At 37.1% G+C, this 25,155-nt stretch overlaps 1 long non-coding RNA gene across 1 annotated transcript; it reads right to left on the bottom strand.

The window, feature by feature from the left end:
• Positions 1 to 6,510: 6,510 nt before the first annotated feature.
• Positions 6,511 to 21,551, bottom strand: LOC110364831 (uncharacterized). Its single transcript, XR_002423868.2, has 3 exons — positions 21,174 to 21,551; positions 19,891 to 19,931; positions 6,511 to 7,026 (listed from the first exon to the last, which is right to left on the bottom strand). It is a non-coding gene; the product is annotated as an uncharacterized LOC110364831 (long non-coding RNA).
• Between the last annotated feature and the right edge of the window lie 3,604 nt (positions 21,552 to 25,155).

Below are 25,155 nucleotides of genomic sequence, written 5' to 3'. Positions count from 1 at the left end.
CTCTTTCAGTGCAAACCAATTTGATGTAATAAAGACAAGTTATATTGTAAGAAAATAAGATGCTCTATGTGTTAAATGAAACAACAATCGTGCCCATCCCTTCTTTATGGAGATTATACTTACCCAGTCATGGAAGAGAGGTGTCAAGTGACTGATATTAGCTGAAAATCCTTCATAGAAATTATACTGTGGAAAATGGGTTGTTGGGGGTTTTTTTGTTTGGTTGTTTGGGTTGTTTTTTTTTGAGTGATGCTGTATCAGTGAAAACAAAAATAGGAATATGTGTCTGCCTTCAATAATAATGCTTCATGCTTCATCCAAGAAGAAAATAAACATAAACTGTGATATTTCTATTATGATTTTGGCACTTCCTGTGAAAAGAAAAACAGTGAGGAGAAATTAGTTTTACTCTGAAGAAGCCTGAACTGATACAGCTTTGGTCCTAAAGCCATGTAGTCCTGTTAGCTGGGCTTCAGCTGAGCTAATATCTGCTGTCTCTTAGCAGCATGTATAATATCATTATAGTGAGACTCCAAGCCCTTTGATTTACCACAGTCAATTTTTCTGCATCCCCACTTTGTAAGAAGACAGTATCATGGAAGATGTAACAGGCAGAATTTTTTCCTGCAGCGCACTAGACGTGCTACATTGAATGCTGTTTCAGCTCTTGAAAATATTTTAATTCAATATTTGATTAAGAAGTCGATGATTTCTCTCCCAAGGAAATTTCTAGCCAGCTGTTTCCATGACAAAGACAACCACATGCAGAGTCACTGATGACTAATGGATACATTTAGCCAGATCACTTCATCTTTTGAGGAAATTGTCCTTTGGAAGGTATTTTTCTTAAACTATTTGTCAGAATTTTTTGAAAGAGGACTCAAATTATTTGCAAATTGATCAAATGAGTCTGCATCAGATCCAACAAAAAAAAAAAAAGAGGGATATTTTCTCATTGTCAGTGGTTTCTAGATTCTAAGCAGAAAAGAAATATAAACAATTGTTGATTAATTTTCTCATCTTGCAAAACACTAGCTAATTTATGCCCAGTGTCTATAGTTTAATAACGTGATGACTTTTACACTGAGTTTCTTCCTGCTTTCCGTAACATGATTCTAATAGAACAAAATGACTTCCACCCCACTCTCAATTTTCTTTTCTCTGCTCATCCACTGGCATTTCTCAGTTTTCATTTCATTATCAGATTGTCATGAAACTTCGCAGCCATCCTGCTACATGTATTATTCCTCCAACATATATTATTCCTTTTTGCAGATGTCAACGTGTGCTCTCATCTTTGCCACAACTCTTATTCTAGCATTAAATTTATATACTCTGAAGTTCAGCAAATCAAAAAGCTTTTCCAATTTCTTGCTATACCTGAAAAAACTTGTCTTCCTGGGCTCTTTATTACTCATTTTATTTATTCAGAGCCGTGTTTCAAACTAGTTTATTTTTATCATACTGAAGTATGTATGCATTCAAACTTTACAAAGAGCAATTACAGCTCAAGTCTCAAAAAAGTTTTGATTCAGACAATGCACAGTTTTGAAAGATTAGTTTTCTCCTTGCAAAATGTCAGTGATATTAACACTTGATTTTCCTCATTTTGCTTTCTTTAATGCATTTGTCATTCTTATCAATAAATCTCTATTTGCATTCATTAGAGATGAGCCATGAAATGTATTGGTAATTCAGCGAATGTTTATATTGGTAAGCTGTTGACTAGAAAAAGATCTTTTAGTGAATGCATGAGCAGAATAGGAATACGAAGCTGCTAAATGAAATGGTATTGCTTAATGTGATACAACCAGAACTTGCTGAGATTCTTTGCCTAGAGGGAAAGAAAAAGAGTTGTTCAGAGACCAGTAATCTCCCTGAGGTGTGTTGTACTGGAAAAGAAACAACTATTTTATTGTTTTTTTTAATCTCTGCATGAATATGGGTTCTGTTCTGCAGACCTCCAGAATCCAAGCTGGACCACATACCTAAGATTTTATAGTGTCATAAATTTAAACAGCATTAAGTGTCCTGTAACGTGGAGAAATAACCTTAAATAACTCACCTAGAAATCTGCACAAATATATTACTCATACTGTGCTGTATGTAAGGTATCTTTTCATTCTTTTTGCCCAAGCTACTTAATCTAGGCTCAAGTAACAGCCAGATAGGAGATTATCTCAGCACCTTGAATGTTACAGATACAGAACAAGAAATCCTTTAGTAATTGGTAAATATCAATTGAGGAAGTTGAATGAGTGTAAAAATATAGTTTTGCTTTATCATGGGAATTCAGTTCATGGAGAAAAACACAAAAATGTGGATTATGTAAAGCAAATTGGTCCATACTGGTTCCCATTGCCATCAGTCAATAGTGAAGCATACAGACCAGTTAATCTTGTCCTAAATCAGTGCCTAAAACTGTCCTGAAACCATCCTGAAATAGACTGGTTTTGTCCATTAACTACAAAGGGACACCTGAGCAACCAGGTATGAAGACTGGGATTACATAGCACTAGATGAGAAAAATGTCACACCTAAATTAAAAACATAATTATTCTATATACAATTCCCACCTACATTCTAACCTTGCCTAGACTGGCTTGCTAGATAGTAATTTCAACCTTCACATATAAAATAAAACATCTTAACACTTTTTAATAGTTCATTGCCTGCTCAGTACTATCACTTTCCACTTCTGGGTGCCGGATAGCAACAGAGACAAGAAGATAATTAAAATTTAATTTAAAAAAAATACTATGTTACACTTTTTATTTATACACATTGGTAGACTTGGCAGTGTAGGTTAAAGGTTGAACTTGATCTTAAGGGTCTTTTCCAGTATAAATGGTTCTATGATTCTATGATTATTTGCCTGTGGTTTACAAATCCTTTATTTTTACATCTTCAACATGGGTGGAAAAATCTTTATCACCCATCAGCTGAACACTAACACCTCAGCTTGAAATAATGATAATTTTTTCCTGACATCCTGGTGATATTTCCAGCTCATGGGAGACACATGAAGCTTTTCTCTTTTTCTCCTTCTTTTGTCTCTGCCTCCTTTGGTCCATGATCTTTTAATTACAAACCCTGTTGCTTACACAGACCCAAGTCTTTTGAGAAGAATAACTTATTATTTCAGTACATTAGGTATTGGTATTTTTGCTGGTTTTGGGGAGTTTGTTTTAAATGGTGTGTTTCCCAGGTTCTATGTACAGTTCTAGAGGCCAACAAGAAAATGGTTCCCCAATATCATATTTCTAGTAAGATTATTTTGTGTAAAATAAACAGATCAAATTTCTAAAAAAGGCAAGTCTTTTAGCACATGCCAGTATCATATTTGCAAAAAGTAAACTTGTCTCTTGGAATTACTATGCATATTACCCAGGTGTCCAGAAGGCAAGCAAGATAAATCTGAATTGTGTTATCCTTGAATTTCTCTGAAGCTGAGAATGCCAGTTTTTGTTCCTGGATCTAAGATTTGAACAAACTATGTTGGAAGTTCTCTAGTTTTGGCAGCATTTACTGTCTTTTGCCTCATTAAAACCCTTTCATACTGAGAATGACCCTGGCATAACTTCACCAAATAATTTAATGGAAATAACAAAGTGATGGTGAATATTCTTTTTTAGTGACTATTAATCTTCATCACACATCAGCTATCAATCCAGATCCAATCCCTAAATCTAGCCCAGTACTCTTTGTCTGGTATTCCCACGATAATGAAAAGTAAACTCCTAATTTGGAAATAAAAGCACAGTGAAATATATCCATTGCCATGAAATTCCAGTAATCAGGGATATTTACTTGCTCTTCTGGACTTTTGTCCATGAATTGCAGGCCAAGCTGGAACAACCAAAAGCAGAGATGTCCAGTTTGGCCAGGAGACTGGGAAGTTCTGAAAAACAGAGTTTCAACCGAATTATTGAGAAGTCTCCTATTCTTATCTTTTCATGTCTTCAAATCAGAGCACCCCAGAATTATTTAAGTGCAAATAAGCCACTGGACTTTAGACATAAATATGTATATATGGAGTGTGCCTGGTTTATGTCTTGTTAAAAAAATGAACAATGGGCAATGTCTTAACACCAATGGAAATGTAAGCTGCTACCAAACCATGGCATATATCAGAGCATTATGTGTGTTTCCTAGGAAATGTGAGTACACAGTTAATATTCACAGCATATAAAATAGAAAGATGATAGAGAGCAAACTATCTCTAAATCAGTGAGATTTCTTCAAAATTATCTCATAACAAGAGGACTGAAAATGGCCACGTTCCACCCTATTTCTGTTACAGAGATTTTTAAGGACCTATTATTAGGTTTGAAAGCAAAACTTTGGGACTTATAATAGGCATTGAGCTGTGAATAAATAGAAACAGAGATTAATTAAAGACAAACAAGCTGATTTTAAGGCAATAAAGGTCCTAAATGCAACCCTGAAGATACCTTTGAACATACAAGTTTAAACAATCCCTTGGGACATACCAGCCCGAAATTCCTAGTGAAATATTAGTTGTCTGCTTCGGAATAGTTTGACAACAGTGATTCAGTATTTTGATAGGCCAAACTACACCTTCCCTCACCCATTCAAGTCCTTAGTCCTGAAGCCACCATAATACAGGGAAAATTGTGGCAGTTAAGATACACTAAGGGAAGAAAGCAATAGGGAAAATAATAAGCTTTAGCGGAGGAAGGGATCTTGAGGTGATGAATCTCAGCCTTCCAAATTTGTTGACTGTGAAGGAATGTTTTTTAAAAATACAGATAGTCCTGATTTTTTAATTAGAAGTCCTTTGTTTTGTTTGTCCTACAAACGCATTTTCTGTTTGGTTCTGGACAGAAGGCTCTTCTAAACACAAGGGAAAAGAGTTTCCAATTTCATCAATTCTTCCAAAACCACTTCTGGTTACATTTTCATCTTGTTACATTTTCATTTTCATCTTTCCCGATATAAATTAAGGGTTAGCACAGTAAATGTACTCTACTTGAAAACAACTCAAAGCAGATCTGGGTCATGGATTTGTGGAAAGATCTGTTCTCTGTCTGCAGGTTTTTGATATTTATATAAATAACAATGACAACAGTATTGAAAATTGCATATTTCAAGCTAATAGATGAAAGCTTCAGAAATTAGGAGTAGCCAGATGAAGAAAAACAGGAACAATTTAGATAAAAGATCAATGCTATACATAGAAATGGGACCTAATTCAGATAAATGTAAAATATGCAGCTGTGGAGCAAACACTGACAAAGAGCATATATTAAATGAAAAGAGATGCTGAAAAAAAAATGGAGACCACTATAGAAAGAAAATTAAATAGAATAAGACAAAACAAGACCCTACATGGATGACTGAAGAAAAATAGAAAAGAAAAACTAAATAAACTTTTGTATGGAAAGAACTGAAATGGAAAATTATTAAAGTTATTAGCACTAAATCCTGTTTCCTTCAAAGTCAAAGTCAAATCTACTGATTATCAGGGCAAGAATGAACTGTAAAAGCCTCTGGCTATTTATAAAGAATAAATATATACAAATTACAGGAGGAGTTGTGACGTGATATGAGGGTGTTGTGTGGGAGTGTCTATTTTAATTAAAGAAAGTAATGGCCCCTGCTATATCAGTCACTTGTGCAAGAAAATGTTCTGCTGCCAGCATTGACTTTCAGCTATTTTAGTTCAGACTAAAAATATCACTGTAAAACAATATTCATTATTTCTTTGATCCATGGAGTTTGAAGTTGTTAAACATTTGTTTTCTGTATATTAAACATCTGAAGTCACTGTGAACTCTGGAGTGCCATTTTACTTTGAGGCTGCTGCAGCCTGTTATAAGAGCAGACACATGCACACATCAGTTGTTTTGGTTTTTCTTACCTTCTCCTCATCAAACATAAATACCTTATTTAAAACTTAAAATGCATCATCCTCCTTTGCATTGTATCAGATCAAGGACATTTAGTTTTATTTGGAAAGTCATCACCCACTACTCTTGCTCACACGTTTTTATGGCCACACTCCAAATAAAGGTCATGATTCAGGTGAGTTTACCATATGACATGTAAAGAGATAAAACAGAGAATGTGGGAAGTATCTCTTTTATGGTCATAAATAATATTTGAGTGTTCAACACCTTTTTTTAACTCTATAATGGATTTTTTTCCCAATTTGAATCAGGGCCTCTTGCTCTCCTGAGAAGTTAACACTGCATTCCCCATTTTGCATGTAAGTAAAGTGAGGCAGACCCAGATTAGACAACTCATCTTTCTTTGCAGAAGCAGTGCCTAAAGCTGAGGAACTCAAAAATGGCTCCTATCCCTTGAGTATGCATACATTCCCCACCTGCATCCTTTCTTCCAGTTTGGGTCCTGATGCTCACCATCCTTGCCTCCAGTGCCACTCTCTTCTCATAAGAACATAAAATACATACAAAGACCAGCAGAAAAACAAGGGATGCAAGAATAGTGGTCACAGAAGAGAAAATACCGCTCTTTGATACACTGCTATCACTGTATCACCAACTTTTCACAGTAGGCATTGATAGGAATAGGAATTGCTGTATAGAGAAGATTGGATTTGTGGTAGCACAATTTTGATTCCTACCTGAGACCTGAACAGTACAAAATTTTCCAGTTTTGTACACAGTTTGCCACTTTAAGCGCAGCACAACTGCATAGAAATTAGAGTTACTTTAGATTTGTAGATCTTAAGGGGGGTTGGGAATCAACAAATCTGGCAAAGCAAATCAAGGTATTCTCTTCCGCACATAAGAACGGGGAATCTGCCTAAAGCAAAATCCTCTTCTGATATGGATCAGGAAAAGATGCTTAATACATGAAGAAGGGCAGCTTGGATCAAAATACATTGAGAGAGAAAGCAACAAGCTGTCTTCTCTTCCACATTTGTTTGCTTCAGCTCCCGCAGAAAGAAAAGTTCCCTCTTTCTCTTGTGCACCTTTGTCAGTACATGCACAGATGTTGACACGCAGACATTGATGCCAGATGGTTCATCTCAGATTCCTAAGGAGAGTAGACATGAATGTCAAACATACTCTGATATTTTCAAGAATACGTTGAGGTGGACATTTGGTTGGTGATTGCTAATGAGGCCTTAAAAAATAGAGTCTGTTTTGGTGTTAACTTCTATTTTAATTTCAGTGGTGTCAGATAGGCCTAATATGATCATACAAATCTTTTTCAGCTTGGATCCTACATGAGAAGAAATCAGGCTTGTTTTAATACCAAAAAGGCTTTCTGGAGTTACAGGTTGTAAGTGCAAAATGGTAAATGAGCCTGAACCATCCATGTTGTCTTGTGGTGATCAAAACCAAACTGAAGCATACATGGGGTCAACAACTAGATTTAGGCTCCAGTCTCACAGAAATTAAATTAACTGAGGGGTGCTTTCAGAGAATCATAGAAACATGTGTCAGGATTGGAAGGGACCTCTGGAGATCATCTAGTCCACCCTCACACCTAAAGCAGGTTCACCTAGAGAAGGCTGCACAGGATCATGTCCAGGTGGGTTTTGAATATCTCCAGAGACAGGGACTCCTCAAGCTCTCGCTTTACTAGGCAAGGCAAGAAAGCTTGTATACAGGGTTGTATCACTCTCCTCTTTTCCCCTTCCCCTCCCATTACCTCTGTCTAAGTGCAGTGATGTCTCCATTTTGGGGGATAGGCACATGACTCACTTTAGTCTAAATATTAGCAACTTAGCACCCACAAAGCACCGTCTCAGGAATGCCTTGTACAAATTACTATCCCGCTTTACATCTTTTATATTCCTGACAGAGCTTCAAGGCATAAACATAGACTGATTTAGGTTTAAAGTGACCTCTGAAGATCATTTGGTCCAGCACCACACTCAAAACACAGTCAAGCTCCATCCTTGCAGGGCCCAGGATGAAAGTTTCCTACAAACAGTAGGAGAAAACAGTAGTAATAAAGTGACATACTAGATAAAGGTGCAAGCTAGGCTGAAATATGAAAACTATTTCCTTTCCCTGCCTGCGGCACAGAGAAGTACGCACACTCACATATGAAACAGGGGAATGTCATCACCTCCGCCCATGGGTGAACACCCATCAGATATAGCGTTTCTTGGTAGCAGCTAAAGGCCACTCAACAGGAATACACAGAAAATGACAAAGAAGAGAACTAGTCCCAAACAGTGGCAAATGATCTATCCCTCAATCTACTGTGAGCTCTTAAGCCATCTCTCTGCCTAAATGTTAACTGGTAGGATATGCTCTTGCACAGTTTCAGAGGTCAAAATAGCTTTGCCTCTACTCTCTTGGAGCAGAATCTCTTCCACAGAGAGTTCCTTCGGTTTCTGCAGGGTCACTCAAGTAACTTGTCACTCAGTTTTCCAAAGGTGTCAAATGCTGGCCCAGACTCCACAAAGAAAACCCCTGAAAACAAAGAGAACCATTATCAGGCAGATTCCATCCCAATATTGTGCAATAGCTGCTAACTTCTGCAATTTTGGTGCATTATGTGTTGCTAGGATCAGTGCTCTGCTTTTCTTTGAATCAAGTGAGAGACGAGATGGTATGAAAGTTCATGTGGAAGGTGAAACTCACTCAGGCATGAAGAATAAAATAAAGAGGTGTGTCTCTGTGCATTGAAAAGCAAAATGGCTTAAACACACACACATTCGTATGGAATGAAAAATTCTGATCAAAAAACTACCCTAGAAACAGAATACTTCTTTCTGCTTAATGCACAGAGGAGGCTTGTAATCTCTTATAAGTCCCTTTTTAGATGTTGCATTAAATAGTGAAGGCAATGCTTCATGACCCTCCTCAGATTTCCATTTAGTGATGATCTATCCCATTCGCAGACTGGAACAATTTTTGTCAAAGATTAAAAGAGCTTGAAGCAAACGAATCAAAAATGAATCTGATATTATGTAAAATGGACTAGATCAAGACAGTCTTAAAACTTAGGTAATTCTGAGAAACAGAAAAGGGGTAATCTAGTTGCTGTGGGGAAGACTAATGATTTTTTCTTTAGCTTCATACATATTGTCTCTGATTTCTAGCAGATTGCTTAGATCCAGTCTCTGAAATGTATGTAAGAGCTTGTTTCCTGCTGGAATACACAAAAGCCAAGAGGAACAGATGCAGAAATTATCATGAAGATCTCGGTCTTTTCTGCCCCTGAATAGAAGGATAATTAACCCCCTGCTGCACTGAGACATGCCAGAGACTATGAATTCTGGGGTCTTGAGGAGACTCAGGTTTTGCAGAATACCAGGTCAATGGCAGATGACACATAGAAAGATATATGGATTGCAAAAAACAGATTTTGAGGGATAAAAGGATGCCCATCAGGGTATGTGTGTGATCAGTATTTTCTATTTTTAAATTTTGCCTGGAGACAGCAGTGAGGGCCTAACCTTTTCCAAGGTTTGCTTCTCAGATGTCACAACTGTTCAAAAGCACCTTATTTGAATAGAAGTCATTATATAGCACTCATCTTTATAGATACAGCTCCCTCAGATAAATACCTACAGAAAGATGGGGCAAATAAGAAACAGCTGTTGGAAGAGGGAAGTCAAGTTTTGGGGAAACAGATGTAGTTTGCCAAGGAAAATTAGGTCAGCATATTCATATATAAGTATGTCTGTGTGTGTATACGTATCTATATGTATATGTATAAATTTAGCATGTGTTATAGTTGCGTATGTTTGTGTGTATATATACATGAGTGCAGTTACGGATATATAAAGCACATTGCTGTTATTGTTTTTCTTACAGATGACTTCTGGGTTATACACACTTCAAATATTCTAATTCCACCATTTAGAACTATATGAATGTCAGTATTTAGACTCATAGAACAATTCATGGGAAATGACCTCTGCAGGTCTCTAGTCCAACCTCTTGCTCGAGGTAGCATTGACTACAGGGTCAGATCAGGCTGCTCAGGGTTTCATCCAGTCCAGTCTTGAAAACCTTAAAGGTTGGAGACTGCAAAACCTCTCTGGGTAACCTGTTCTCCTTTGTGACTGTCCTCCTAGGGGAAAAGTTCCTTCCTCTCCCCCTTTGGAACATTTTCTGATCTAATGTATGAATTTTTAAATGCATTTTGTCCTCTTGAATTTCAGGAGATTCCTGTCAATCAGTTCCTGTAGCTTGTCCATATCCCTTTGAAGGAAAGCCTTGCCCTTAAGCATCGTGACTGGACGCCCTCAATTTGCTGTCATCAACAAACTTTGTTTCAGGAGTTCAGTCTTAAAAGTAAGCAATGTTTGTAGCAGGCCTGGGTCATGTAACCTGCATAAACAAAGCCTCACATAACCCTTTCATTCTACGGATTTTGTTCAAAGGAATTGGCTAAATTCTAAAAAGAGTGGAATATGTTCATGTTTTTGCCTCAGGCAAGCCTATATTTGCAACATCCTGTTTCTCTCAAGTTTAGAGAACCTTATTGCTTTTTTTTTTTTTTTTTTAGAGATTTTTTTTTTGCTTTTGTGTTATTTTTGAGTAGATTTCACCCAAATCCCCACACCCAATACCTTAACAGAATAATCAGCTGTTGTTTCTACTGGCTAATTTATAACTCTTGATAAATAAAATTCCTGGTATGCCCACAAGAGAGCAGAGGGAAGCGCATTTCAGATATTTTACCATTTGATGCCATTTGCCTGAGTGAAGATGAGTCATATTTTAAGGCACACAGGTGTTACAGATACACTCTACATGGCTCAAACTGAGTTGTAGAGGGCACAAAATGATGGATGTCACTTCTCCGCAATGTAATTTTGCCTGCAAAGTGAAACATGACATTTCCTGAGGGATAAAAAGAAAAAAAGAAGAACACAGCCTTTTGGAAGCAGTTCAACCTCTGTCAACACCTTGTCCTGAATATATAATAAATTCAAAGTGAGCTTTCTATATTTTCTTTTAATCCCCAATGAGAAATGACTCCATGCAAAAGGATGGTCCAGGGGCAAACAAGATGGAAAAGAAGAAAAGTCCCTCATAGTCCTGGTGGATGATGAGATGACCATGATCCTGAAATGTGTGCTTATGGCAATAAAAGGCCGACAGCATCTTGGGCTGCACAAGGAGAAACAGACAGTCTTCTGGGTCTCTTATGTTCTTCAGATCAAATCAAGGTATTGTTTCTCATCTGCTAAAACTGGATTTCATCATTTGGTACAGGATGAAAACCATGTAACTTTCCTTAGCTCTCAACAGCACAAGATATACTCTTTCAATGCAGGAAACACAGGAAATACCAAAATAAATCATACTGATAACTTTAACACTCCAACATAAAACTGGAAATTTAAGAAATAAAGCACTCTTCTCTGCTTTCCCCTTGGCTGTCTGTCAACACCACCACACCGTTTTTCATAGAAATATTAGTTAAAGAGGTTTTACACTCCAGAAAAAAAAAAAGATGAATCTTCGTAAGCGAAGAAAAACTTCATCTCACCTTAACAAAGACTTAAAAAACTAAACAGAAAAAGTCCTCTCCTCAAAAAAACCCTAAAACCAATATTGCAATATTGAAATTAGCATCCTTGCAGCAGAAGAAATATTTAGAAACTGTACTGTAAGGGTTAAATTTATTTCCCCTTACCTCGGTCATCTGAAAATTACATTCCTTGGCCATTTTAAATCACCTACTCTTCCTGTATAGACAGAGAAAAGAGACACCTCCTGCAAAGACGAGGTCATCCATTTTCAGGGGTGAAACAATTTCTCTTACTTTTTTAGCCATTTTAGCTGTTATTAAAGATTTCTGATCAATGTCTCAGAAAAAAAAGGGTTTCATAGGGATTTGGGTAAGTATAACAAAAGCTCTGAATCTAAGAGCTTACATTTTAGTCTGAAAAATTGTGATCTGCTGTACAGACCATCTACAGGACACTGTTATGTGAACAAAGAGAAACGAGATGGTGGGAAGGGTGTAAAGGACCCTGGGATCCCTGAGCAAGGACCAGGTGGAACTTTCTGCAGATATAGGCCTGAAAAAACAAATACTCAACTAATGGACAATCCTTACTTTTGTTTTTTTTCCACTGAATGGGGATGCTGATATTCCTGAAAAGTATCCAATAAAACACTTTTAATCAAAAGAGAAAATTTGAATCAAATCCAAACATTTCATGGAACTAGCACAGAGTTGACAAAAAGTGAAATGCAAGGAGAAAATGGCAAAGGCAATAATTTTGAATCAACTCTTTCTACAATGTCAAAATGTTTATGTTTCATTTTAACTGTTACCTCTTGGTTATTTTTATAAATATAAACTTATATACTGTATCCATTTTATACGCAGTGTATATTATTTTATGTCATACTAATATAAATAATATTTTGAACACTGCAGTAATTCTGGATGAAAATGTTAAAGAATTTTTGTTGTATTCAAAATTGAAAATATTCTTCCTGGTTTTCAAAAAACATTTTTCTCACAGAAATTGGTCCAAAGAAAAAGGGTTTCTGTTTCTACCTACTTCTTATGTAAGATCTCAACTATGACTTAAGAGTGCTAAATACAGAGCACTTTAAAACACAGACAAAAATGGATTACATGGCATTTCATTCCATTACTGCAAGAGTCGTCTTTATTTTTAGCAGCCACAAAGACATTCCCACATCCCTAACAACTACTAAAAAGCAGTTGTGATAGAAGACAGGTTGAAGACATCTTAACCTGAAAATGTGTGCAGTTACCTCACAGTTTTATCTTTCTTTCTCTAAGACACTTGTTTTCTTTCAGTTCCTAAAAAAGAAGGGACTTTCTGTGGAGCTGAACAAAGTGTAACAACTTCTGTTTGAAATTTTTTTTCTAAAAATGGCTATTTTTGACTCCTCTTCTTACCTGCTCTTGTTCAGTTGCCCGTTTTGTTTTCCTTTTTCAGGGTAACAAGTCTGTCTGCCTTCAGTTTTGATGAGAAGAGAATCAGGTGGTCTATGATGACCCTAAGCTGACTTCTTGCATTGTGCTATAGCACAGCCAGGGGACAATTAACGTATTCAGGTTGTCACAGATGGCAAGGGAGAGTCATGCAGTGTTGGAGGAAGGTATAAGCACTCACAAAGTATAACGTTCCAAATAGAGAGATTTATGCTTTTTTAATCCCCCAAAAAGCTTTCTTTTTTTTCTTTTTAGAATTTAAAAGTATTTCTTGAAAAAAATCTAAAGTGTTTTTTGTTATTATTTCAACACCCACCTTTCCTTTTCCTCTCCTTCTCCCTTTTCCCTTTCCCTTCCTACTTTTGCTTATTTAATAGAATTTTTAAAATAGTTCCCATTCCAGAATGCAGCAATAAAACAATAAAAAGCAAAAATTAAAAGAAAAAGCAAAACCAACCAACCAACCAAACCAAAACCAAACATAAAAACCCAAAACCAAACCAAAATGAACAAAAAACCAAACAAACAAAACCCACAGTAAAGTGGTTCTGCCTGCGTATTTTCAATGGTTGATGAAGACCGAAGAGAAAATATCTCCACAAAACACAGTTTTCTTATTGTCATGATTACATCTTCCAAGGTAAATATATCAATTTTGCTTTATTACTATAGTTGCCACATAACAGTGAATCAGTCTCACGCAAATTTTTCTTGCCAGTTTTGGTTTTCTGCACAAAAGTTTTGAAGTTTGTGGTGTCAGAGTGAGGAATTTGTTCACTCCGGACTTGTATGCATGCAGAAGAAACTTCATCCTTAAGTTAAATATTTTCTCCTTGCTTCTTTGTGGCTGACAAGCTGCTGATATGGACCCTTCAATCTGATACTCCTACCACATCTCATGCTGTTAGGTTGTGTGATGAAAGGCCCCATGATCACAGAGGAGCACAACAGACAGAGGACCATCCATCACCCATCCAGAGCCAAGGGACCTCCTGTCCTGGCTCTACCAGAGCTGCTGGATGAAGGTCACCCCATGGTCCAGCATGACACCCATCACCATGAGCCAGCCAAGAGGCTCCCTGGAGCACCCCACAGACTGAGAAAGGGCTACTAGTGGGGTGGATGTGGGTCTTGTAGTAGGATTAAGAGAAAGAGCATCTTGGGAGTACACGAGGCGTTATCAAATGTTTAGGGGGAGAGGAAGGTGGGGAGAGGCATGAATAGAAATGGTTTAGAGAGGCACTGAAGTGGAATGGAATTACTGGGGTTTTTTGCAGGTGTTTCCTTTATGTCAGAGCATAATGTTGCAATTCACCAGAGCTCTGTTTTCATAGCATGGCAATGAGGGCATATTTCATTCCTTGATCCACTGCAGGCATGTTTATGAGTGGGAGAAGAAGTCTTTGAATGTACAAATATTGCGGGGATAGTTTTGAGGGACTTCAAAACTAGACATAGTTCACGTCTATAACTATTTGAAGCTTATTGTCTGGTTAGGTTTATCTTGCCAACAGTTTATGGATATTTTCCTGAAGGGAACTTGCTGGTTAGTCCAGGCAGGGAGCCCAGGAGCTTGTGTGCAGTGTAGATGAGCCTGTGTCTCAAATTCATGAGCAGCAAGGCAAAAGAAGAGTGTCAACTGATCCATGTAATTTTCTGTAGGTCCCCTACAAGCAATCCTGCAAAGGAAATGGGAAGGCTGCAGGATGTATGCTAACATAAACACCACTGAAAAGCCTTATTACTTACTGTAGGTGTCTGAAATTATTTTAAAACACAGTTCTAATCACTGCACATATGAGTGATTTACTGCAGTGTGACAGTGTTCTATATTAAGTTGTGACAAGAAGATCCTTATTTGTCTTTAATTTTATTTACAAGGCACAGATGTGCAGAACTCAAGATTTATTAACAACTTATACATAACTTTCCTGTTCACTGACTTTCCTGGAAATTTGGATCACTGAAGAGTCTCAGGAAATGCCTTTGGGGCTATACCAAAGGTGCTGGAGTTTTGAAAAGAAAGTCCTGGCATTTTACGTTCAAAAAAAGAATGTTCCTCTGAACAACTGAACAACTCTGAACAACTTTCCTGGGAGATGATAAGGAATTAAGTTCTAGGAAGTAATTAAAATCTGATCTAACATTATGAATAATGTATTTCTGTAGCCAAGATTTAGTTAGGTGAATTTTGTGAAAAGATCCCATGAGGTCAGTGGGCACCTCTTCAATGACACACCGAGCAAAGACCCATGAAATGCAAGAGCCCATGTTAATTTAACCACATGACTATGGTAGCTTTTCTTCTTCTCTCTCTCAATTGAGATGTTAAGGAATAAAGACCTGTAGCAAAAAAGTTACCCTTTCTCTCTCCTTCACAGTGAAACCCCAACTAGAGGTAAAATAGAGGTAAAAATTATTATACTTTCAGAGAACTGAAGGCCAGCCCCATAATTCAGAAGTCCAAGCAAAAACACTCAAGCAATTCTTTGAGATAATTAACAAGTTTAGAAGTGAACAAGCGAGCTAAAACTATATGTCTCCAAGTGATTACTAGATGAGACTCCCACACACAGTGTCAACAGCACTACAGAACCAACCATCTTATAAGAATGAATTGAAAGGGATGGTGGAAGGTAGTGAGGAAGAACAGAAAATCTTGGCTGGAGTTTCTGGGACGGGACTCTAAAGATTGAGGGAAGACAAGTGATAAAGCAGGCACATCACCATGAGAAACTCTGGAGTCAAGGAGAAAACAAAGACAAGAGACAAACTGTTCTTTCTTTGTAAGTCAAGATTTGAAGTGCACCATCAAGTCAATTTGAAGAGCACTTATAATGTGTGCTGAAATTCTGGAGTTGTGAAAACATCAGCAAAATTTTTCTTTAGGGTCTTCTCACAGAATTCATTTTTTGAGGGCTTGTTCAAGGACTTTGAGTGTCAGGAGTCATCAGTTTGCTAACACTATAATCAAATTTATTAAAAACCAGTCATTATAATTGTGTTCTCTCTCTGCAAACAGAGAGAAACAGAATGTTATAAATAGATGCTTGGCTCTTGACCTTTGATTTCCTTTTGTTTTAATTAACTATATGAGAAATTATTTTCATATCTGGAAAACATGAATACTCAAGAGGCTGCCTGGAACTGTGAAAGGAGTATTAATTGTTCCTTTCTTTAAAGGCAAATGAACAAATCAAACAATAAAGCAAGCAAACAAACAAAAACTTGGGTTTCATCATGGATGGTAAAACTTAAGGTCATAAACTAAAACGTTTTGCAGGCAAAGTGAGCATATAAACATAGCAAGCTCCTAACTAAAGCCCCTGAGTAGAAAGTTCATTTTGTGCCTTTGAAAATCGCAATAGTTATTTTTAGGTCAGGGCACTGCTAGATACATTAATGGGAATTTGTAAAGCTTTTTTAGGGTTTATTGCGTGTGAATCCCCGAAAAGAGGAAAAACTTGGGAGATGGGATGCAGGAGAAATGGATTTGTATGGAAATAGGCCAAGACAAGCTTAACAGAGTGAGCTGAGAGGACAGTGGGGTTGAAGGGAGAGAGAGGAAAAAAATGTTGGAGCTACTAGAGGAGAATGCATTATGCTTAGGATTTTAAGGTGAGAGAAATGAGCATACAAATATGAGAGAAAAAAAAAAAAAGGAAATCTTGGGGAAAAGAGTTGAAAATCTGACTGAGTTAAGATGGATCTGTTGAGAGGTGGGTATCTCCATAAAGACCATTCCCATCTGATATGGCAAGTTTGGATTAAAGATGGAGAGAAGCACAGTGAGTTGGTTAAAACTCACTGATCTTTTGTATGTTCCCGGAGATCCGGTGATTACTCTGCTGTGCCTGGATTTGAGCCACTTGTGAAGCACTAAACTAATTACAACATTCAACCCCTGTTTTGATCACTTCCGTTTCTAACATTAAATCTTCATCAAGTCTGAGGACCCTTTCAGCCCTCTTTGGAGAAAAATTCATGAGCACTTCTGTCATTCTGGAGCTCGTTGTCATCACCCTTGAGAGGACCCCAAGAAGATTTAGGTCATTTCCACAGATCTCCACTCTTCTCTACAAGTTGAAGGTCTAGAACTGTCACGTCATGGCAGAAGCACTTGTATCAGTCCAAACAACATTTAACTGTGTTCTGGTAGAGCTCTAATGCTTTAACCTGGTGAAATATAAGTAGTCACATGCAGCAGAATTATTACATGTGCCTATGGCAGCTCCTAGTTTTCATTCACCACTTGTATTCTTGCTATTCAGCAGGTCGGATTTGCCTTGTATTTGTGAAGCATCAGTAAATAAATAGAAAGAACTAGGAAGGCAGGAAGCCTTGGTAAGGTCCTCTTCTTAAGACACTATAAAGGGGAACTAATTTATTTTTATCATAGAAATATCCAGACAATTTTGCTGTCTTGATCTACGTATGAAAGAAAAATAAGAACTAAATCCATATTATATGTACTCTAATTCTGACCAATTCTGTCAAGTGCCTTTTGACATCTAGAGAAATCACAGCAATTTGTTCACTTTTACACTGGACAGCACTGGGTTCTTCCCCAGAAAGATGTTGTTGTGCTTGGGTAAAATTCTAGAATTCTTAGGAAATGGAATAGTTCTTAGCTCTTCAAATGGGATCATGGCACAGGATCAAGAACTTGTGTGTGATACTCTATACCCTTTTAATGTTAACATGCTCCTTGGAGTGATTTTGGTGCCCATCAATGTCCCAGGTAAAATGTTCAGTTGATTATCACCATCCTCTTCCTTGGGAGGTGGAGGGGACGTGCTTATTTAGTCAAACAAATGCCTAGGTGTCCACAGATACCTGATCATATTCAACTGCAACCTACTAGACAAATTATTTGCTTTTTTAACCTCACAGACTTCCCAGACACCTTAATCCTTTTCCTGGTGAAGACTGTTTTTGCCATTATTCTAGCAGCAACATTATTTTCTCTCTGAGATCTAGAGATAAAGAGTAGGATATTGATCTTGTATATTTTGATTCTACTTAATTAAAGAAGTAAAGATTAATATGCAAATGTCATTAAGTTTGACCCTCCTTAATAGACAAAGCAGCAGATATATTTTGCATACTAATCTGTTTAATTTTCTAAACTAATTTCATCTCCCTGTCTCAGAAGAGCATTTGCTCATTGCTTATTGTTACTACATCCAGAATTCATTTTACTTTTTTTTTTTTTGGTCAAGAATACCACATTTATTAAAATTGCTGTTGATTTTGTTATTCAAACTACTTTGAAACATCAACAATAAGTAGTGGGTTATACTGAGAGAAGCACTGCCGAAGTTCCTGGGTAGGTTTTTGTCACATTGATCTGTCAACTGGGTAACCACAGGTAACAGAGAAATGACTGCAGAATACTTTGTTTTAGATGGCAGGGCTTGTGATAAACTCCTATTAATTATTTTTAAGCAACAGCATGGTATTATTTATAAAAAGAATAAAATTATAACCTAATTGCCACCTTGCACTAGATGATATTCATATTAATGATTCCTAGTTTCCTCTGCTTTCCTTGCGTGTGCACTTGCCTTTGGGACAGGGTAAGGATCAAACTTTAAATACGGGGTGTATCAAAAAGATGGACCCAATTTGAAATCACTATAGTTTTTAAATTGTGTCCATCTTTTTGAAACACCCTGTAGATTACAAAGCAAAAAGAAAAATTGCTAGTTTATATAGAAGACGGAGAAATATCTTTGAGGAAGAGTTTGTAACACACAGTGTTAACTTAGTTGAACTTGCTGATATTGCAATCTTCATCCATCTAAATCCTGGGGGGGGGAAGGAAGATCAATGTTCTTTACAAGTGCCTTATTTCATTTAGAAGTGACAACATTCATTACTGCTCTCCTTATAAATCACTTTACACATTAACATGGAATGACCATATTGCTTCTCATTCTCTCTGAGAATCATGAGTAACTTTCCAAATCTCAGATAATTAAATCTTAGGTTTTTTTAAACACCTGTGTCATTTTTAAAGCTTTCTAGAAACTGTTCATGGGGGGGGTTGGAAAGAGCAATTTTTCAAGGCTCATTTGCATTTAATTCCCACAAGATAACTTGTTTTCTTAGAATTCAATTGAAATACAGCAAGAAAATGCCTTAACTCTCAAAGCTTTATTGGAATTCTCCTGCCAGTTGTAGGAGTAATGACACTATCTGTATTATATTCCTGGATAATGAAGATTTCTTTCTGCCTTCCTACATTTTGTTTTGGTTTAAGTTTTGCAGTGGCAAGAAATATTTCAGTTTAAAGCTCTCTTGGCTCCTGTACTGCTCTCCTTAAATCTGTCTTCTGTTTCTGAAAACTTTTAAAAACCTCTTTGGCTTTTGAGCTCATACAACAAAATATGAATGTCTAGATAATACAAGGATATGCAAATGGCATTAGGTCATCTTCTAAATTTCTGTTTTGTTTTAATTGACTGGATTATGCACAGACTTATATACTGCTTGTAGTTTATTCTAGAGAGTACTGTACCTACATATTCATCAATCTAACTATTTGTATAATCATGTTCAGTCCTCCATAGTCAAAATGAATCTGTTTAGGAAAGACATCTTATGGAAAACATTAATGCTAATGGCATCAATTTCAATAAAACTGGTTAAGGAATGATTTACACAAGCAATGGAAAGGGCAGAAACTTTTGGTCACAGGGGCTGAGTAACAGCTGGAATCAGGATGGAAAAAGAACATGAATGAGCTTCATCTTATCTGATTAAAATATTTTATTTTGATTTCTCTTTTTCAGCAGTTAGAAACAAAATGCAGAAAGTACTTTTTCCATTCTGTCTGCTTTTGACCACTTACATTGTGATGGGAAAACGGTACTGACATGTTTTAGACATAAAAAAAGCTTTGATCAATATCAATGAGATGTTTTGAAACACTAGGATGAAAGGTGCTATAAAACCAAAAAGTATTATCCTTATTTGTACTCTGATTCTAATATTTACCTTTAAGCTTGGAGTTTTGGCAGAGTTTTCAAATTCTGTTCCTGTTTAAAGAAAATATGTACAACTTTTTAGCTGGGAAGAAATAGAGCAAATGTTCTGCATTTACTGTTTTTGTTAGTTATATATATTGCTCAGTATTAACATCTTGATGTTCTCAAGAGACCCACAGAGACATAATGCATCAGAATAATATTTGATCTCCTACCATATAATTAAGCTCATTGTAAGGGGGAATAGATAATACTTTTGAGAGAGAAAAAGCAGATACTTAACTGTCCTGAAAAATATATCACTAAACATGTAAACAATTTCTTCTTACCTCTTTCAACTCACTCGAAACAACAACAAAGAGAAATTTTACACACATACAAAATGTACAAACTAAAAATAAAACCAGGAATATGTTACAATTTCAGTTCACTCTTGAGTCCAAGGAAGAAATGGGTCTAGTGGTGAGAAAAGTTAAGTTAGACTTCCTGATGTCTGCCAGTGTTTTCTTACAGAATTATTTGCTTTCTCTGTGCTTCAGCTTCCCTATCTGAACAACAGAGATATCAGTCTTCACCCTCCTGGTAACAGTTTAAACGAGGCTGATTTGGCATTTGCAATATACCCATCTATGGGAAGATTTTTAAATGTAAAATGTGTCTTTTCTTGTTTCTTACTCATTTTGTTAATGCATTAGTGTTTCACCTTCAAATTCTGTGGTTTAATTGGAATAACCTCACATCAATTTGCAATCCAATATAGTTTTAACTACACTAGCTTTCAAGCTGCTTGAAGTATACACATGTGTATATTAAGATTCAAAATTTGTCTAACAGAGACAAGCTCAATTCCTTCACGGTTTAGGATGACTGTCACAGTTATACATAATCTTGTCTAAGCCCTTCTGGTTTTGTCCTCAACTTTGTCACACAGACTCTACCAAGATCAGCCTCTCCTCTGTTAATCCACTTCACTTGCTAAATCCCAGTGCTTTTCCTCACCTCAAAAACATTTAAATTCTGTCTGTCTTAGCTCCACTAAGCCCAGATGTAGATGTTTCTTCTTCCTCATCATGGCTGTTTGAAGCTTTAATACTCTTTAATTTCATTAGTTCTCATAGTGCTTTCAGAAAACTTTACTTCTACTAAAACATTACAGTATCAATTCCCACCCTCTGGCTTGGCAAGTCACCCGTGGTAGGTGATCAAACACCCCGTGATGGATTTTATTTCATTCAAGCCTCTTTCTTTCACCTTTTGTTTTGAATTTAAAGCACACCATCTGCACCCCCTTACCTTGCAGCCTTTTTCCAACTCCATTCTCAGCATTTCTCCTCTTTCTCCCTCTTTTTGCCCATACACCTCACAAAGCATGGAGTAAAACAGGGCTGGAAAGGAGAAACGGTGAGGAAAGGGAGTGAACAGTCAACTACAACTCAAGGGTATTAGTGTAATGCACCACAGGTGATACCAACACTCTTAAACCTACTGCTGGAATAATGAACCATGATTGTTCCCAGATGACTACCTTCTCTTCATTAAAACTATGACTAAAAGACAAAAAGAGTAATCAAATCCATCTGTTTCTCCACGTTTATCAGCTGGCCCCTCTGCAGGACTTTTTGCTTTTTTTGAATCACTTCATCTTCTCTACACAGAGAGGAAAAGCAAACACAGTTTTACACGTAGCAAAGGAATGCAGAGCGGTAGTTTGAATCCTGGCTGCAAGGAACTGATGAAGCATTCATTAAAATTTTCTGTGTTTTAATTTAACTCCATACACGTAATGCATACCAAAGAAATGAGAGAGGCTGATGCAGTTCATGGTAAGAAGGTCAGAGAAGCTGAACGTAATGTTTGCTTCTTGGATGGCTCCCACAGCGCTGAGAGTTTCTCGAAAGTTTAAAGCGTGTGAGCAATGGGACTTTTCTTCCCCTTTCAACCATGGATGTAGCTCTGAGGGTGATCAGAGAAGCTGCTGCTCAGGAGAAAAATCCTGAGGGATGGCGGACACAAAGATATAGAGGGAGCATCTCTCTAAGTAAGGCCTCTGGCAGATATTTTACTGGGGAGAGCTTTTGAAGACTAGCTGATTTTCACTGAGAAATACATAATCACAAACGCAAAGCCACTCCCACTCTCGTTGTCAACCACTTCATTCTGCCACATTTATTTTACAGACTACATGAGATGCTCTTCATGACTTATAAAAGCAACAGACCATGGTTGTAGAGACTGTGGGAGACTATACATTCCTTTGTGACTGTTTGTGGTCCCATACACCTGCAGAAAATAAGCCTTTCTACTGTCATACAAACCATTCAATGTCATACAAATCCACATCTTTATTCCATTTATCATGAAAGTGGCAGTTTTCTTGAATGCAGGCCTCTTGGACAGCCTGGGCACATAACAAATATCCAGAATGCCTACGAAGTTATAAATGCCGAACACCCCACAGCTTGCACTTAAGTTAACGCATTGAGAAGAAGGGCTAGAAATGGCATGAGCAAGACTTTGTGAGATTCAATTAGCATCACCATGACACTGACCTTGCAATAACACACCAAATCACTCACAGCTGGATGTGAGAGAAGGATCCATAGACTATAACTACAGAAGTAAATAATAAAATAGGTCAGGTATCTTTCTCTGGCCTTGAAAGTAGATAGCATATCATGGTTTCTATGTCATAGAATCATTTTGGTTAGAAAAGACCTTTAAGATCATCAAGTCCAACTGTTAACCTAACATTGCCAAGTCCACCACCAAACCACGTCCCTAAGAACAGCATCTACAGGTCTGTTTAACCCCTCCATGGATGGAGACTCCAACACTGCCCTGTGCAGTCTGTTCCAATGCCCGACAGCCCTTTCAGGGAAGAAATTTTTCCTAGTTCCCAATCCCTGGTGCAACTGGAGGCCACTTCCTCTCATCTTGTTGCTTGTTACTTGGGAGAAGAGACCAACACCCCCCATGCTCCAACCTCCTTTCAGGTAGTTGTAGAGAACCGGCCTGAATTCAGTTTTTCCCCCCAAAGTATTGTGGTCACGTCATCCATCCTGCCTGCTGGGAACACATCAAGGACTCTGCTGCTCCTCAGAACATCACCAGGTGTAGCCTGGGAATAAGTGGGTTGGTACCAGGTAAAGCCATCCCAGGAAGAAGGATCAGAAATTAACAGTATTTGTCATCACACAGCAATGCTCAAGCTAACCCTGAAGCCTAACCATAAAACCTAGCCCTATTTGGTTTGCTAGTTTAGCATTAGTACAACAAATAGACAAATAAATCAATCTTTTTCCATCAGTGTGCACCTTTCTGTCCATGTGGTCGTTCACAATCAGAACAATCTTTTCCAGTGTGTCATACAGGTGTTTCTGTTTTGCCTCCATCAATCATGTTGCTTATAATTGATTTCCTAATTAGTCTATGCCAACTCACAAATGTTTTTGTGAGGTTTTGCATGACAGAGAAGTCTAATTCTGTCAACCACCCCAGGAGTTATGAGATGAAATGCTTTAGTTTGGGCTCAGTTTTTAGGCTATATGGTTACAGTGACCTCTTGTGAGCTTGCAAGTAAAAAAAAAGTTGTCCTGAAATATCTCTTGAAATGACCTTATGGAGCTTGTTGGTTTTTTTTTTTTTTTTTTCAGGACAGATTTTCTTTATAATAATATATTTATAATATAGTTTTTACATCAGTAAAATGTCCTTGAGTTAAGTGGATACTTGTTTATTATCACCCAGTATGTTTTCTTTTGACATATTAGGATGTAGAACAGAATGATTTATAGTGCATCATCAGTAAGTACAGCAGGTTATCTCAGCTTGGAAGAATAATAATAATAAATTAATAAATGCATACAATAATTTACAGTATAACAAGAACTACTATATAAATACTTTGATTTAATCAGGCACAGGCTATCTTAGTTTCAGATGAACACCATGTTCTTTCCTGAGGCATGTGAAAAAAATAACCATAATGTAAAAAATTGAAGCAGCAAAAGCAAATCTCTCCTTAAGCAAGTACTTACCAGATTTTTGGACTAGTTTGGGCCAGAATTATATTTAGAAATAAATTGAGCGATTTTATTAAAAAAATTAAAAAAAGAAGTTGAAGCATAACACTGAAATTATCAAAGAAACATATTTAGATCAATACAAAAACTTTTATTAAGATTTCACAGACGAGAACCAGGAAAATGCCGCCTTTTAGATCAGATTTGGGCTGCGAAATGTCTTTATGGCTAAAATTTAAAATTTTTATTCAGAAGAAAAGCTATTTTCCATAGAATTAGGCTTCATAATGTTTCACTTCATAGATGCAATAAACACAGCACATTACCTATAGCAGAGGTAACCTCTAAAACCACAGGAGTTTGCAGTTGCAGTAACAATGTCTATGTTCTTGAGGCATTAATTACAGTTAGTAAAGCATCTGACTGTATTTTGTCACCTGAATCAGAGCTAAGGACCCCAAAGGAGAGAACCAGGTATCTTCTGAAGGTCTTCCACTCAATCTAAAGGATGCTCCTCTTAGGGTAATATGAATTGCCCCCTGGAGGTGCCTTATTCTCTCTTTCGACAAAAAAGGGTGACAGGGGTGACAAGATAAGTTGAACAGCTCATTTCAGACACCAATGTTATGAATTTAACCCCTAAGGAAGAAGTAGCAACCTGTAGATGCATGAAGTTATGAATTTAATTTATCTTTCTTTACGTTGCACAGGGTATTTCACACAAATAAAATTGATGACATGGGAGGAAAATAGCATGGTGGGGGGGAAGGTTATAATTCCAACATTTTTCTGCTATTAAGATGCTTGTGTCAGCTGAGTATTCACCTGGAGGAAGCGAGACTCCACTTTTTCCTTTGCATGTTTAAATCTGGACCACGACTAAACACTGAATCTCAGTGGAAGAAATAGTTGAGGATCTGTGGTGTATACTGTTAGTAGTTTATTTGAAGGTCAAAATCAATCCATTTCAAAGTCAGCAGTAGGACTGCTATGTTACATAAGATGCAAAAATGCCTGAAATAGCACTATCACAAGGACTCTGTGAAACTGTTGTGTAGAAAAAGCTATATAAAGGATGGAGCATGATTTATTTACTATGTTGATTCCACTTGATTGTGCTTCAATTTCTTTTCAAAATTAGGACAAGAAGGTAAGTGCATGAAAAAAGGAATCCAAGACATCTGCTCTGATGTTCCGCAGAGGAAGCTCTTTATCCCACTTGTCAAAGCAGTGATTTATGTTCATTCATCATT

The sequence above is a fragment of the Columba livia genome, chromosome 2, assembly GCF_036013475.1.
Source record: "Columba livia isolate bColLiv1 breed racing homer chromosome 2, bColLiv1.pat.W.v2, whole genome shotgun sequence".
Classification (NCBI taxonomy): Eukaryota; Metazoa; Chordata; class Aves; order Columbiformes; family Columbidae; genus Columba; species Columba livia.
This window is presented reverse-complemented; position numbering and strand designations above follow the sequence as displayed.